Genomic DNA, 14,057 nt, shown 5'->3' with positions numbered 1-14,057 from the left:
CTGCTCAAAGGCCAATGTGTGTGTGAAGGGGGATCTCACTGGTCAAAGACCAATGTGTGTGTGAAGGGGGATCTCACTGGTCAAAGACCAATGTGTATGTGAAGGGGGACCTCATTGGTCAAAGACCAATGTGTGTGTGAAGGGGGATCAACTGATCAAAGGCCAATGTGTGTGTGAAGGGGGACCTCATTGGTCAAAGACCAATGTGTGTGTGAAGGGGGATCTACTGGTCAAAGACCAATGTATGTGTGAAGGGGGAACTTACTGGTCAAAGACCAATGTGTGTGAAGGGGGATCTCACTGCTCAAAGGCCAATGTGTGTGTGAAGGGGGATCTCACTGGTCATAGACCAATGTGTATGTGAAGAGGATCTACTGGTCAAATACCAATGTGTATGTGAATGGGGGGCCTCATTGGTCAAAGACCAATGTGTATGTGAAGGGGGATCTCACTGGTCAAAGACCAATGTGTATGTGAAGGGAATCTACTGGTCAAAGTCCAATGTGTGTGTGAAGGGGGATCTCACTGGTCAAAGACCAATGTGTATGTGAAGGGGAGGGCTGGCAGCCTTAGGCCTGGGGGGTAAGTCCAGTCAAGTGGCCCTTTTAAACCACCGAATAAGCTCACCATCCCCAGTGCCCATCAGCGCTGCCTCACCAGTGCCCAACAGTGCAGCCTCACCAGTGCCCATCAGCGCAGCCTCACCAGTGCTTGGGGATTAGAGAGGAGAGCAGCCGGATTACACAGAGCGGAGATCTCCCACTTACCCAGCGTGGCTTCTCCCATGATGGGATGGACATCATCGGTGTGCTGTCTATCATAGGAGCCAGTCCAGGAGGTGGGACTTCGTATGACAGTGGCTGCCAGGTAAGTGGGAGATCCCCGCTCTGAAATCTGGTGGCGCTCCCCCTCCGAGGCAGCCCAATGGACACAGGCCCTGGGCGCCCTCCCACTGCCCCATCTCGCTGTGCACCCGCTCCCAATTGGCCCTGCAAAGCAGGGACAAAACAGGGACAGACTTGGTCCAGGGACAGTGTCCTCAGTCCGGGGACGTCTGGTCACCCTAGGCTAGTGGCCAACAGGACCCACAGGTCAGTGGTCAGCAGGACCCACAGGTCAGTGGCCAGCTCCCAGCAGGACCCACACATGTGGGTCCTGCTGGGAGCTGCCTGTGCACCTGGGGGTCCTGCTGGCTACGGACCTGTAGGTCCTGCTGGCCACTGGCCATGGCCTGTGGGTCCTACTGGCCATGGCCAGCTCCCAGCAGGACCCACAGTGTTGAGGGCGATTTTTAGGTTACTGGGTGGGCACTGGCCTGGGGCAGAGTAAATAGGGTGTATGGGGGGTAGATGGGATATGGGGTTCAGCTGCAGGTGTCAGGGTCTCTCACCTCAGTAATGGCAGCTGTCCTTGCCAGCGCCAGCTCAGCAGGTCCTTGAATGGCTTCCTCCTATCCTGGGGGTGTGAAGTGATGCTCCTGTCCTGGGGTCAAGGAAACTTGCAGCCCAAGCCAGTCATGTGGGTCCCAACTCCCTCGCGCACCTTGCTGCCCAGGGGTGTACTGACAACACCCAGGGCCTCCAGACCAAATAAAGCAAGGGCTCCCTGTCAGGCTCTGCCCATGACCCATTCCTGGCCCTATCATGACCCACCCCTGGCTCCGCCACTTCAATTTGTACAAAGTACTACCTTTTTTTCTCTTATCGTCCATGGACGGACACAGCTCCTTAAATCTTGACAAGTGGGTTATGTTCCCTGTTTACAGGAGAAGACTAGGCAGAAACATGTTATATAATTAAATACATGTTTTAACAGAGTTGAACAGCCCCGCCCTCCTCACTGCAGCATGCAGCCTCAGTTTCATTCTACCTAGCAAGGAGAAGGACGTATGGCTACCTTTGGGCCCAGCGCCCTGAGGAGAAATGTTATTTTATTTTATTTTTTCTTGAAGAATCTTCTTTCAACTGTCAGCTGAGAGACAGGCTGGATAATATAGATCCTTGTAGTCTACTCAGTCTGACCAGCAAGCGTGGGCACACCTTTGCAAAGAGGCTGGGTCTGCCACGCCATACCCCATGACTCCTGGGGTGGCCAGTGAGCTTTTCTCTGAGGTCCACATATGACTGGGCTGTGGTGTTGTCTCACTCACAGTGGACCGGGCCGACAGCTACCTCCATTGCGGTTGTAGTTCTGTCAGGAATGCATCAGCATAAGTACAGTCCCTCCCGCTTCGGTGGGTTGGTACGGCTGGGCATTTCTGGGGTTCGGGGGTCCTCTTCTCCTCCCTTAACTGTGTTATCTGGCCTGTGTTATTTCTTTTTTGTGTGGGGCTTTCCTGTGAGGGTTTTTTCACTGTTAAAAAGTCCTAGGAGGTTTTTCCTGTATAAATGCAGCATTTTGCCGCCATTTGGCTGGCGCTGGCGCCATTTTTTGGGAGGTTTTCAATTGCATTGAAGTTTTTTCCTTCTGTGCCCTTCTTTGATTATTTCTAAGATGCGGAATGAGAAAAGCCGCTAAGGGCTTTTGTAGTCCCTCGCCGCCGGGCGGTTCAGTGCCCCTTTGAGGAGAGCCCTTTCAAGAGGTGGGCTTCTTCTCCGGTGGTGGACCCTCCGGGTGTCATGTATAGGTGACCATTCTCCCTATTGCGGGAGGCCCTGCTTGTATGGATCTGATCCATGTTTACCATGCTGGGGTCTGTCTTGCGGCCTATTGTGGCCACTACTCTGGGGTCTCAGTCACTCACGGAGTGAGCATTTTGCACCAGACCGTGGAGGAGCACTGACTCTCTCCCGAAGTTATTAGGCTAGCGGACCAGCTGGTCCAGGGCCTCATATAGGTCTGTGATGCTTCATTGAATGCTGCGCCCTTGTTATCCAGGGCTTCTGTTTCAGAATGTTTTTATCCACTGTGTAATTGGCAGCAAGAGAGTCATTGGTTTGAATCGGGACACTGACACCAATCTGCCTGGAGCTTGCCCGGTTTCCTCCAAAGGCATGTGTGCATACACCTACATAATATACAATATACATACACACCATGTGTGTGTATGCGAGCCTGGGAGGCTCGCATCATGACTCATGGCCTGGGGGGAAATGTCCAGCTTGCATCCCGGCCCAGCCAGCCCCTGGTGAAGGGGGATCTCACTGGTCAAAGACCAATGTGTATGTGAAGGGGGATCTGACTGGGGAAGGACTAATGTGTGTGTGAGGGGATCTCACTGGGGAAGGACCAATGTGTATGTGAAGGGGGATCTCACTGGGGAAAGACCAATGTGTATGTGAAGGGGGATCTCACTGGGGAAAGACCAATGTGTGTGTGAAGGGGGATCTCACTGGGGAAAGACCAATGTGTGTGTGAAGGGGATCTCACTGGGGAAGGACCAATGTGTGTGTGAAGGGGGATCTCACTGGGGAAAGACCAATGTGTGTGTGAAGGGGATCTCACTGTGGAAGGACCAATGTGTATGTGAAGGGGGATCTCACTGGGGAAAGACCAATGTGTATGTGAAGGGGGATCTCACTGTGGAAGGACCAATGTGTATGTGAAGGGGATCTCACTGGGGAAAGACCAATGTGTGTGTGAAGGGGGATCTCACTGGGGAAGGACCAACATGTGTGCGGCGGTATGATGTTACTGTTGGAGAATGCTCTGCATTCAAAACTAGAGGCAAAATCCACCAGTGACACATGGAAAAATGAAATTAGAACGTATGCATTATATCAGTAAGGATATTCCATACCCAATGTTTTATTTGTATTAAACTTTTACTCGTAACCCTTGAGGTTCTCTTTATGCTATGTGATATTTATTTATCGTAATGTATCACAACTTAGACATTTATCGTATTTAAACACAACACATTCAACATCTCATCTGATTTCTTTATTAAAGTATTTTTTTTTTTTTTAAACAATAGCATGAATCATTTTATTTCAAGCAAATATTCATATTCTTCTTTTTTTTTTATATAATTGTGATCCTGATTTTAACAACATCTGAAAACGACATCATTCATGGCCGTGTCATCTCCTTTTCCTTGGTCACGCTCCACTTTGGTTCTGATGCCACAAATTCCAGAGTGGCATTTACCACTCCAAGATCCAAATGTTCCCCAGCCTCCACCATAACCTGTCAGGATATTATTATCAGAGCACTGGAACATGATATTGTTGGCTGCAGTATCGTCACCATCGCCCTGGGACCCCTCAACTTGCAGAGCAAAACTGATGAGATATCCAGAGGGACACCACTGATAACCATTCCAATTTCCCCATCTGTAATAGAAAACCAATAATCTCATTGCTGGTCTATGGAGATCTGCTTATTTTGCACTACAGCAATACTAGGCAATTGGCTTTACATTTGAACTTTGACCATGCACTTAGATCCTCACAGCCACTGGTTATACGCACTTTCCCTTTCACTGTTCTGCTATTCTGAAAATGAGAACACCGATGTAAGCTTCAAGTCATTCTAATGCCGCGTACACACGATCATTTTTCGGCATGAAAAAAAAAACGTTGTTTTTCAGCATGTCCAAAAAACTACGTTATTCCAACTTCATCATTAAAAACGACGTTGCCCACACACCATCGTTTTAGAAAAATTATGAACAAAGCGCGGTGACGTACAACACGTACAACGGCACTCTAAAGGGGAAGTTCCATTCGCCTTTGGGCTGCTTTAGCTGATTCTGTGTTAGTAAAAGGCGATTCGCACTTTTCTGTCTGTTACAGCGTGATGAATGTGCTTACTCCATTATGAATGGTAGTTTTACCAGAACGAGCGCTCCCGTCTCATAACTCGCTTCTGAGCATGCGCGGGTTTAAAGCGTTGTTTTAGCCCACACACGATCATTTTTTACAACCCTAAAAATGAAATTTTTTAAAACGACGTTAAAAAATGCAGCATGTTCGAATATTTTATTTGTTTCGTTTTTCAGAAGCCGAAAAATGATGTGTAGCCCACACACGATCATTTTAAATGACGTTTTTAAAAACATCGTTTTTTTTCATGCCGAAAAATGATCGTGTGAACGCGGCATCAGGACTGTCTTGCATGGAAAAATCACAAGTTTGTTTTTAACCACTTCATTACTGGGCACTTAAACCCCCTTCCTGCCCAGACCAATTTTCAGCGCTGATGCATTTTGAATGACAATTGCGCGGTCATACAACACTGTACCCAAATTATATTTTTATCATTTTTTTCCCACAAATAGAGCTTTTTTTTGGTGGTATTTGATCATCTCTGCGATTTTAATTTTTTGCGCTATAAACAAAAAAAGACAGAAAATTTGGAAAAAAAACCACAATGGGGCTGATTTACTATTGTCAGTGCGCTGCGCTGGTTCGTGCCTTAATTAGTGCGTCGGGTGAAGCCTTAATTAGGCGCATGAACCAGCGTAGCAGCCGGCGCATTGAAAGTAATATGTAAAGCCGCGCCGAACTCCCTATAGAAGTCTATGGGAGAAATCAAAAGTGTTCATTTTAAAGGCTAATCTGCAAGTTTTGTCCTAAAAAGTGTTTGGGGACCTCAGTACTGCCCCAGGGAACATGTATCAATGCTTTTTTTATTTTTTAAAACGGCCGTTTTTTCGGGAGCAGTGAAATTAATAATGCTTAAAGTGAAACAATAAAAGTGAAATATTGCTTTAAATTTCGTACCTAGGGGGGGTGTAATGTCAGCATGTGAAATAGCGCATTTTTACCGCACTTAGAACTGTCTCTGCAAAAAATGAAATTCTAAAGGAAAACATTTTTTAAAATTCACACGCGGCTATAATGAATTGTCGGCTCCCGGCAATTCTAAAGGGATTCATTCATAAAGGAAAAAAAAAATGTATGGGGGTCCCCCAAATTAAATTACCAGGCCCTTCAGGTCTGATATGGATATTAAGGGGAACCCCGCCGTAAAAACAAAACAAAAAAAAAGACGTGCGGTTCCCGGCAAATATCCATACCAGGCCCTTCAGGTCTGGTGTGGATTTTAAGGGGAACTCCACCCCAAATTAAAAAAAAAAATGGCGTGGAGTCCCCCTAAAAATCCACACCAGACCCTTATCCGAGCACGTTAACCTGGCCGGCCGCAGAAAAGAGGGGGGGACAGAGTGCAGCCCCCCCTCTCCTGAACCGCACCAGGCCACATGCCCTCAACATGGGGAGGATGTCCCCATGTTGATGGGGACAAGGGCCTCATCCCCACAACCCTTGCCCGGTGGTTGTGGGGGTCTGCGGGCGGGGGGCTTATCAGAATCTGGAAGACCCCTTTAACAAAGGGGACCCCCAGATCCTGGCCCCCCCTATGTGAAATGGTAATGGGGTACATTGTACCTCTACCATTTCACCCCCAAAAAAATTTCAAAGTGTTAAAAATGACAGTAGCCGGTTTTTGACAAATCTTTTAATAACATCTTCTTTTCTTCTTTCATTCGGGTTTCTTCCGCTGCTTCTTTCTTGGGTCTTCTTGTCCACATCTTGCCCGATGTCTTCTTCTATCTTCTCCATCCATCCTTCAGCCAGCTCATCCACATCTTGCCCGGTGTCTTCTCCTGTCTTCTCCGTCCTTCAGCCTCCTCGTCCGCATCTTGCCCGGTGTCTTCTACTGTCTTCTTCTCGGTCTGCCAGCCTTCTCGTCCACATCTTTTTCTTCCCCGGACGCAGCGCTTGAATTTGAATTGGCCGCCGTGTTCCGTCCTGGGACCCGCCCCCCTCTGACGCCACAAGTAAACTCCTTAGAAGGTCATGTGCGTCAGAGGGGGGCGGGGTCACAGAGCGTCACACGGCGGGGGAATTCAATTTCAAGCGCGACGTCCGGAGAAGAAAAAGCCGCCGCAGCTTCCAATTGAAGTTCCCGCCGTGTCACACTCATGTGACCCCGCCCCCCTCTGACGCACATATGCCACACGCGGACTTTCATATGAGTTTACCTGTGGCCTCAGAGGGGGGCGGGTCCCAGGATCAAGAAGATGCGGGACGAGAAGGTCGACGGACAGAGAAGAAGATGGGAGAAGACGGCAAGATGTGGATGAGAAGACCCAAGAAAGAAGCAGAGGAAGAAACCCGAAGGAAAGAAGAAGAAGGAACCGCGGAAAGAAGATTTTATTAAAGGAATTGTCAAAAACCGGCTACTGTCATTTTTCACACTTTTGTCACTTTTTTTTGGTAAAATGGTAGGGGTACAATGTACCCCATTACCATTTCACACGGGGGGGGGGGCCGGGATCTGGGGGTCCCCTTTGTTAAAGGGCTCTTCCAGATTCTGATAAGCCCCCCGCCCGCAGACCCCCACAACCACCGGGCAAGGGTTGTGGGGATGAGGCCCTTGTCCCCATCAACATGGGGACATCCTCCCCATGTTGAGGGCATGTGGCCTGGTGCGGTTCAGGAGAGGGGGGGGCCGCACTCTGTCCCCCCCTCTTTTCTGCGGCCGGCCAGGTTAACGTGCTCGGATAAGGGTCTGGTGTGGATTTTTAGGGGGACTCCACGCCATTTTTTTTAATTTGGGGTGGAGTTCCCCTTAAAATCCACACCAGACCTGAAGGGCCTGGTATGGATATTTGGGGGGACCCCACGCCATTTTTTTTTGTTTTTACGGCGGGGTTCCCCTTAATATCCATTCCAGACCTGAAGGGCCTGGTAATTTAATTTGGGGGGACCCCCATACATTTTTTTTTTTTTAGTTTTAATGAGCAATGACTATTCTTTATAGCCATGAGTACTTTAAACTTACTTTTTTTTCACTTCAGAAATGACATCTTGTACAGGGACAGTTCTAAGCACGGGAAACATGCGTGTACCCCCCTCCCCCCCTGTATGAAATTTAAAGGAATATTTCACTTTAACCACTTCCATACCGCGCTTATTCTGGCACTTCTCTCCTCCATGTAAAAATTATATTTTGTTCCTGGGAAATTACTCAGGACCCCCAAACATTATATATAATTTTTTAGCAGACACCCTAGGGAATAAAGTGGCAGTCATTTTTTATTTGATTTCCAACGGTATTTGCGCAATAATTTTTCTAACGCCTTTTTTTTTCGCCCAAAAAAAAACACGGTCCATGAATTAAAAAATAACAAAACAGTAAAGTTAGCCCAATTTTTAGGGATAATGTGAAAGATGATGTTACACCGAGTAAATAGATACCAACTTGTCACACACTCATGGAATGGCGCCAAACTTCGGGACATAAAAATATCCATAGGCGATGCTTGTTTTTTTTATACAGGTGACCAGTTCAGAGTTACAGAGGAGGTCTAGGGCTAGAATTATTGCTCTCGCTCTAACGCATGCGTCAATACCTCACATGTGTGGTTTGAATGGTGTTTACATATGTGGGGACTTACATGCATATTCGCTTCTGAGTACGAGCTTCTAGGGACAGGGGCGTTTTATTTTTTTTTATTTTTTTTTAGCTCATATTTTTCTGCTTGCACTTTTTTGTAACTTTTTTGATTTTGGATCACTTTTCTTCCTATTACAAGGAATGTAAACATCCCTTGTAATAGGACTAGTGTGTGACAGGTCCTCTTTATGGAGAGAGGCGGGGTCAATAAGGCTGGAAAGCATGGTGTTGGAAAAAAAATAAAGATCTCATGCTTTCAGCTGCAATCATGTTCGTTCACCACAGTGGTGTAGTGTATAGCACTTTGACCTAGCAGCAAAAGGGTCGCTGGTTCGAATCCCGCCCGTGACACCATCTGCATGGAGTTTGCATGTTCTCCCTGTGCCTGCGTGGGTTTCCTCCCACACTATAAAAACATGCTGTAAATCGGATCCGGTCTAAATAAGCCCTAATATGCAGTAGTATATTTAGGTTTTGTGCTGCCCTAGGCCTGACTAAATTTCTGCACCTCCTAATAGAAAAATGACCCACCCCTTCCTGTCAAAGCCACACCCTGTTTTTGTATCACCCGCCCAGGAATTTTCAGGGCACACACACACACTAGTTCTGGGGGGGGAGGGGGTTACTGGACTCCCTTAATTTGCATAGTTTTTCTCTCACTTCCTGTTTGGCTATGGGGCAGGAAGTGAAGGCAAATCTCCCCAATTGGACACAGATAATACAAAATAAACTGACAGGGCCTATAACCCTCCCTCACTCTATCCAAAATTAAAGAAAATAAAAAGTGTTGATTATAGTTCTTGTTTAAGCACAAATTTCAGAGAGTTTTATTGAGAGGCCTAAGAAAATATAACCATGCCAATAGGCCAGGATACAGCGTTGCTAATATGTATAAATGTGTGTGTTAGGGCCCCCCACAAACACCACCCAATGTTAACTAAAAAATTATTATTTTGCAAATTAGTATTATCTGCTCATTTTTTGGGGATGTCTGCACCCCTGATAGTGACAACATTTGTGAGGTGTCTTCACCCTTTCTAATTCAAATTCATTCACTTCCTGTCACATAGCCAAACAGGAAGTGAGGGTAAAACCTTACTAATATCTTTTCTTGGGGACACAGAGATCAATCTAAATAGTTTCCCATTATGTAAATTGCACTCTAGCATTTTGCTGTGTACACCCCAAATTATTAGGGATCTTGGACTTTGGGGTCCATTTACTAAAGGCAAATCCACTTTGCACTACAAGTGCAAAGCAAGGAAGAAAACAAAACAACTTTGCTTCTACAGGATTGGACGTTAAAACCGTGAGTGCTTCCTCTCTGATTTTCAGCAACTATGCTTGTACTGCAGAGTGGCTTTGCCTTTACTAAACCCCAAACTAAATAATCATTTGGGGCAGGGATCCTCAAACTACGGCCCTCCAGCTGTTGTAGAACTACACATCCCATGAGGCCTTGTAATGCACTGACATTCACAGACATGACTAGGGAATGTGTGGGAATTGTAGTTCCTGAACAACTGGAGGGCCGTAGTTTGAAGACCCATGATTTGGGGTGTACACAGCAGTGCTGGAGTGCAATTTGCTTAATGGGGACACTAGTTAGATTGACCTGTGTCCCCAAGAAATGACACTGGTAGGGTTTTAACCTCACTTCCTGTTCAGCTGTGTGACAGGAAGTGAAGCCAATTTTAAGAAAAGGGACACAAAGCTCAACCCAAAAATAAAAAAACACAAAGCAGGGGTTCTAACACTCACTTGGCTTCCCTCAAACACCCACAATTTGAATAGGATTGCCTTGCGCTAGATTTAAGCACAGTGCTGTAAATCAGCACGTCAAGCCTGTCCACCAATAGCAAACCCCCCCCCCCCACACAGGCCATGTTTGCAGGTTTTCCTTCATCTTGCACATGTGCTTTAAAAGACAGTCTGGACAGCAATTCTTGATAAGAGAAATCCACAAAACATGTCCTGTTGGGGGTACTTGAGGGCTGAGGACCACTGCAGAAAAAAGAAAATACTTACCAGTTTGTCTTTAATTTCCTCGAGATTAAACATGGCAAACATTTCATGCCTACACACCAGGAAAGAAGCTTAGACAAAAATCACACACAATTTGTTAGGCCCAAACCTATTTCAGCTGCAGCTGTCAAAATATAGCATGAAAAAGTAACAAAAAACAAACTTCCAAATTTTAAAGTAATTTTTATTGGTCAACAAAACAAGGAAAGCAAAAAAAGACAAACAAACACACAAACAAAAATACATTTCAATAATCAAAATAAACATAGTTTTAACCTCACAACATCTTGACACATTCTTCATAAAATAAGGCCGCATAGACAAAGACATCAAAGTGAACATCATTTAAAAATAAACAAAAACCATTGGCAAAATGAAAAAAAACATGCAACAAACCACATTTGTGTTTAGCAACAGCATTTCTGCCAGCCTGCCCCTTCTGAGGGCAGCTGAGGACTGATCGATCCAAGCTTTTTATAACAGTGCTAGTAATGAAGCAACTGAAATCACATGAACAAATTGCAGTCTCTAGTTTGGGTGAGCTTGTAATTGCGCACACCTGGTATTAACCCAAACCACGCTCTATGAGCATCCAAGTGTTTTTCACCTTTTAAAAAGAAAGGATAATTTTTTTCTAAGTGTCTGAGCATGCTCAGTTCATCACACATGTAGGAACAAAGCTGCAATGGCATGAGAGCTTTTTTTTTTTTTTTCCCCTGATCTGATGCTTTCCAGCCTGAAGGGGAGGTGTTAAAGACAGAATTGAACACGCACATTTAATAATCTATTTGTGGGAAAAAAAAGGTTGCCAATTTTGTTTGGGAGCCACGTCGCACGACTGCGCAATTGTCAGTTAAAGCGACGCCGTGCCGAATCACAAAAACTGGCCCGGTCATTGACCAGCAATATGGTCCGGGCTCAAGTGGTTAAAAATTCACAAAACACTAAAGTTAGCCCAATTTTTGGTGATAATGTGAAAGATGATGTTACACCGAGTAAATAGATACCTTACATGTCACGCTTTACTATTGAAAACACTCCTGCAATGGGGCCAAAATTCAGTACTTGAAATTCCCCATAGGCGACCTTTTTTTTTTTTCAGGTTACCAGTTTATAGTTACAAAGAAGGTCTAGTGCTAAAAGTATTGCTCTCGCTCTAATGCACGCGTCAATACCTCACATGTGTGGTTTGAACGATGTTTATATATGTGGGCGGGACTTGCGTAAGTCCCGCCCACATATGTAAACACCGTTCAAACCACACTTGTGAGGTATTGTCGCGTGCGTTAGAGCGAGAGTAATACTTTAAGCACTAGACTTTCTCTGTAGCTATAAACTGGTAACCTGAAAAAAAAAAAAAAGGTCGCCTATGGGGAATTTCCAGTACTGAATTTTGGCCCCATTGCAGGAGTGTTTTCAATAGTAAAGCGTGACATGTAAGGTATCTATTTACTCGGCGTAACATCATCTTTCACATTATCACCAAAAATTGGGCTAACTTTAGTGTTTTGTGAATTTTTAACCACTTGAGCCCCGGACCATATTGCTGGTCAATGACCGGGCCAGTTTTTGTGATTCGGCACGGCTTCGCTTTAACTGACAATGGTGCAGTCGTGCGACGTGGCTCCCAAACAAAATTGGCAACCTTTTTTTTCCCACAAAGAGAGCTTTATTTTGGTGGTATGTGATCACCTCTGCGTTTTTTGAATTTTTAGAGCTATAACCAAAAATAGAGCTTTTTGACTTTTTGCTATAATAAATATCCCCAAAAATATATATTCTAAAAAATAAATAAATCCCTCAGTTTAGGCCGATACATATTCTACATCTTTTTTGTTCCAAAAAAATCGCAATTCGCGTTTATTGATTGGTTTTGGCAAAAGTCTCCAAAATATGGCATTTTTGTTATATTTTTTTTTTAACTAGTTATTGCGGCCATCAGCGATTTTTATCGGTACTGCGACATTATGGCGGACACATCGGACTCTTTTTTGGAACCATTGGCATTTTTCTAGCGATCAGTGCTGTAAAAATGCATTGCTTACTATAAAAATGCCACTGGCAGGGAAGGGGTTAACACTAGGTGCGAGGGAGGGGTTAAATATGTTCCCTGGGTGTGTTCTAACTGAAGGGGGGGTGGGACTGACATGGGTAAATGACAGATCGCTGTTCATGAAGGGGAACTCCAGACCAAAAAAAAAAAATGTGGGTTCCCCTTCAGGTGCATACCAGGCTCTTAGGCTTGGTCTGGAACATAAGGGGTTAAACCCGCGCCGAAAACCAGCGTGGGGTCCGCCCCAAGATGCAGACCAAGCCCTTATCCCAGGCACGCAGTCTGGCCGGACAGGAATGGGGGCGGGGACGAGCGAGCGCCCCCCCCTTCCTGAGGCGTACCAGACCGCATGCCCTCAACATGGGGGAGTGTGTGCTGTGGGGGAGGGGGGCACTGCCCCCCCACCCCAAAGCACTCTTGTCCCCATGTCGATAGGGACAAGAGCCTCTTCCCGACAACCCTGGCCGTGGTTGTCGGGGTATGCGGGCGGGGGGCTTAACAGAATCTGAGAGGCGCCTTTAATAAGGTGGCCCCCAGATTCCGGCCCCCCACCCTATGTGAAGGAGTATGGGGTACATTGTACCCCTACCCATTCACCTGGGGAAAAAAAGGTAAAGAAATAAAACACAACACACATTAATAAATGAATTTATTAGTCTGCCGGGGGTCTTCTGCCGGGGCCCCCCACCACCACCCCATTAGGCCCCGGGCTTCGCCGTCTTCTGCCGGAGCCCCCTTCACCATGAGGCTCCTGCCTATGGGGGTGGGCTCCGTCGCTTTCTGCGGGGGGGGTTCACCTACCCCCCCGTCTTCAGCGCCGTCTTTCACCGGGACCCCCTTCACCAGTGAGGCTCCTTGCCTTTGGGGGAGGGTCCCGGGCTTCGTCGGTTTCTGTGGGGGGGTGCAGCGCCGTCTTTCACCGGGACCCCCTTCACCAGTGAGGCTCCTTGCCTTTGGGGGAGGGTCCCGGGCTTCGTCGGTTTCTGCGGGGGGGTGCAGCGCCGTCTTTCACCGGGACCCCCTTCACCAGTGAGGCTCCTTGCCTTTGGGGGAGGGTCCTGGGCTTCTACGGTGTTTTCCGCCGGGGGGCGACACCCGCGGGCTTCTGCGATGCCTTCCGCTTCTGCCTGTCTCCTCCGCGGAGCACAGGGCTTTCTTCCGCCGGAGGGCGCCACCCTCCGGGCTTCTGCGGTGCCTTCCGCTTCTGCCTGGCTCCTCCGGGAGCACAGGGCTTGTCTCCGCTGTGTTCTCCCTTCTCTTCCATTCGATGTTGACACAACGAGGTTCCGCGCTGGAATGCCGTCTGAGCAGCGGGCATCGACTTATATAGGGCAATGCCACCATGTGACCTCAACCCATGTGACATCACATTCCCATCATGCCCAGGGAATGTGATGTCACATGGGTTGAGGTCACATGGTGGCATTGCCCTATATAAGTCGATGCCCGCCGCTGACACGGCATGTCAGCGCGGAACCTCGTCGTGTCAACATCCAATGGAAGAGAAGGGAGAGGACAGCGCAGACAAGCCCTGTGCTCCCGGAGGAGACAGGCAGAAGAAGGAAGAGAGAAGAAAGAAGACGGAAGAAAGCCCTGGCTCCGCGGGGGAGCCAGGCAGAAGAGGGAGCAGAGA

Source organism: Rana temporaria, chromosome 3, assembly GCF_905171775.1.
Source record: "Rana temporaria chromosome 3, aRanTem1.1, whole genome shotgun sequence".
Classification (NCBI taxonomy): Eukaryota; Metazoa; Chordata; class Amphibia; order Anura; family Ranidae; genus Rana; species Rana temporaria.
The sequence above is the reverse complement of the archived record's forward strand: the minus strand, read 5'-3'. Positions refer to the sequence as shown.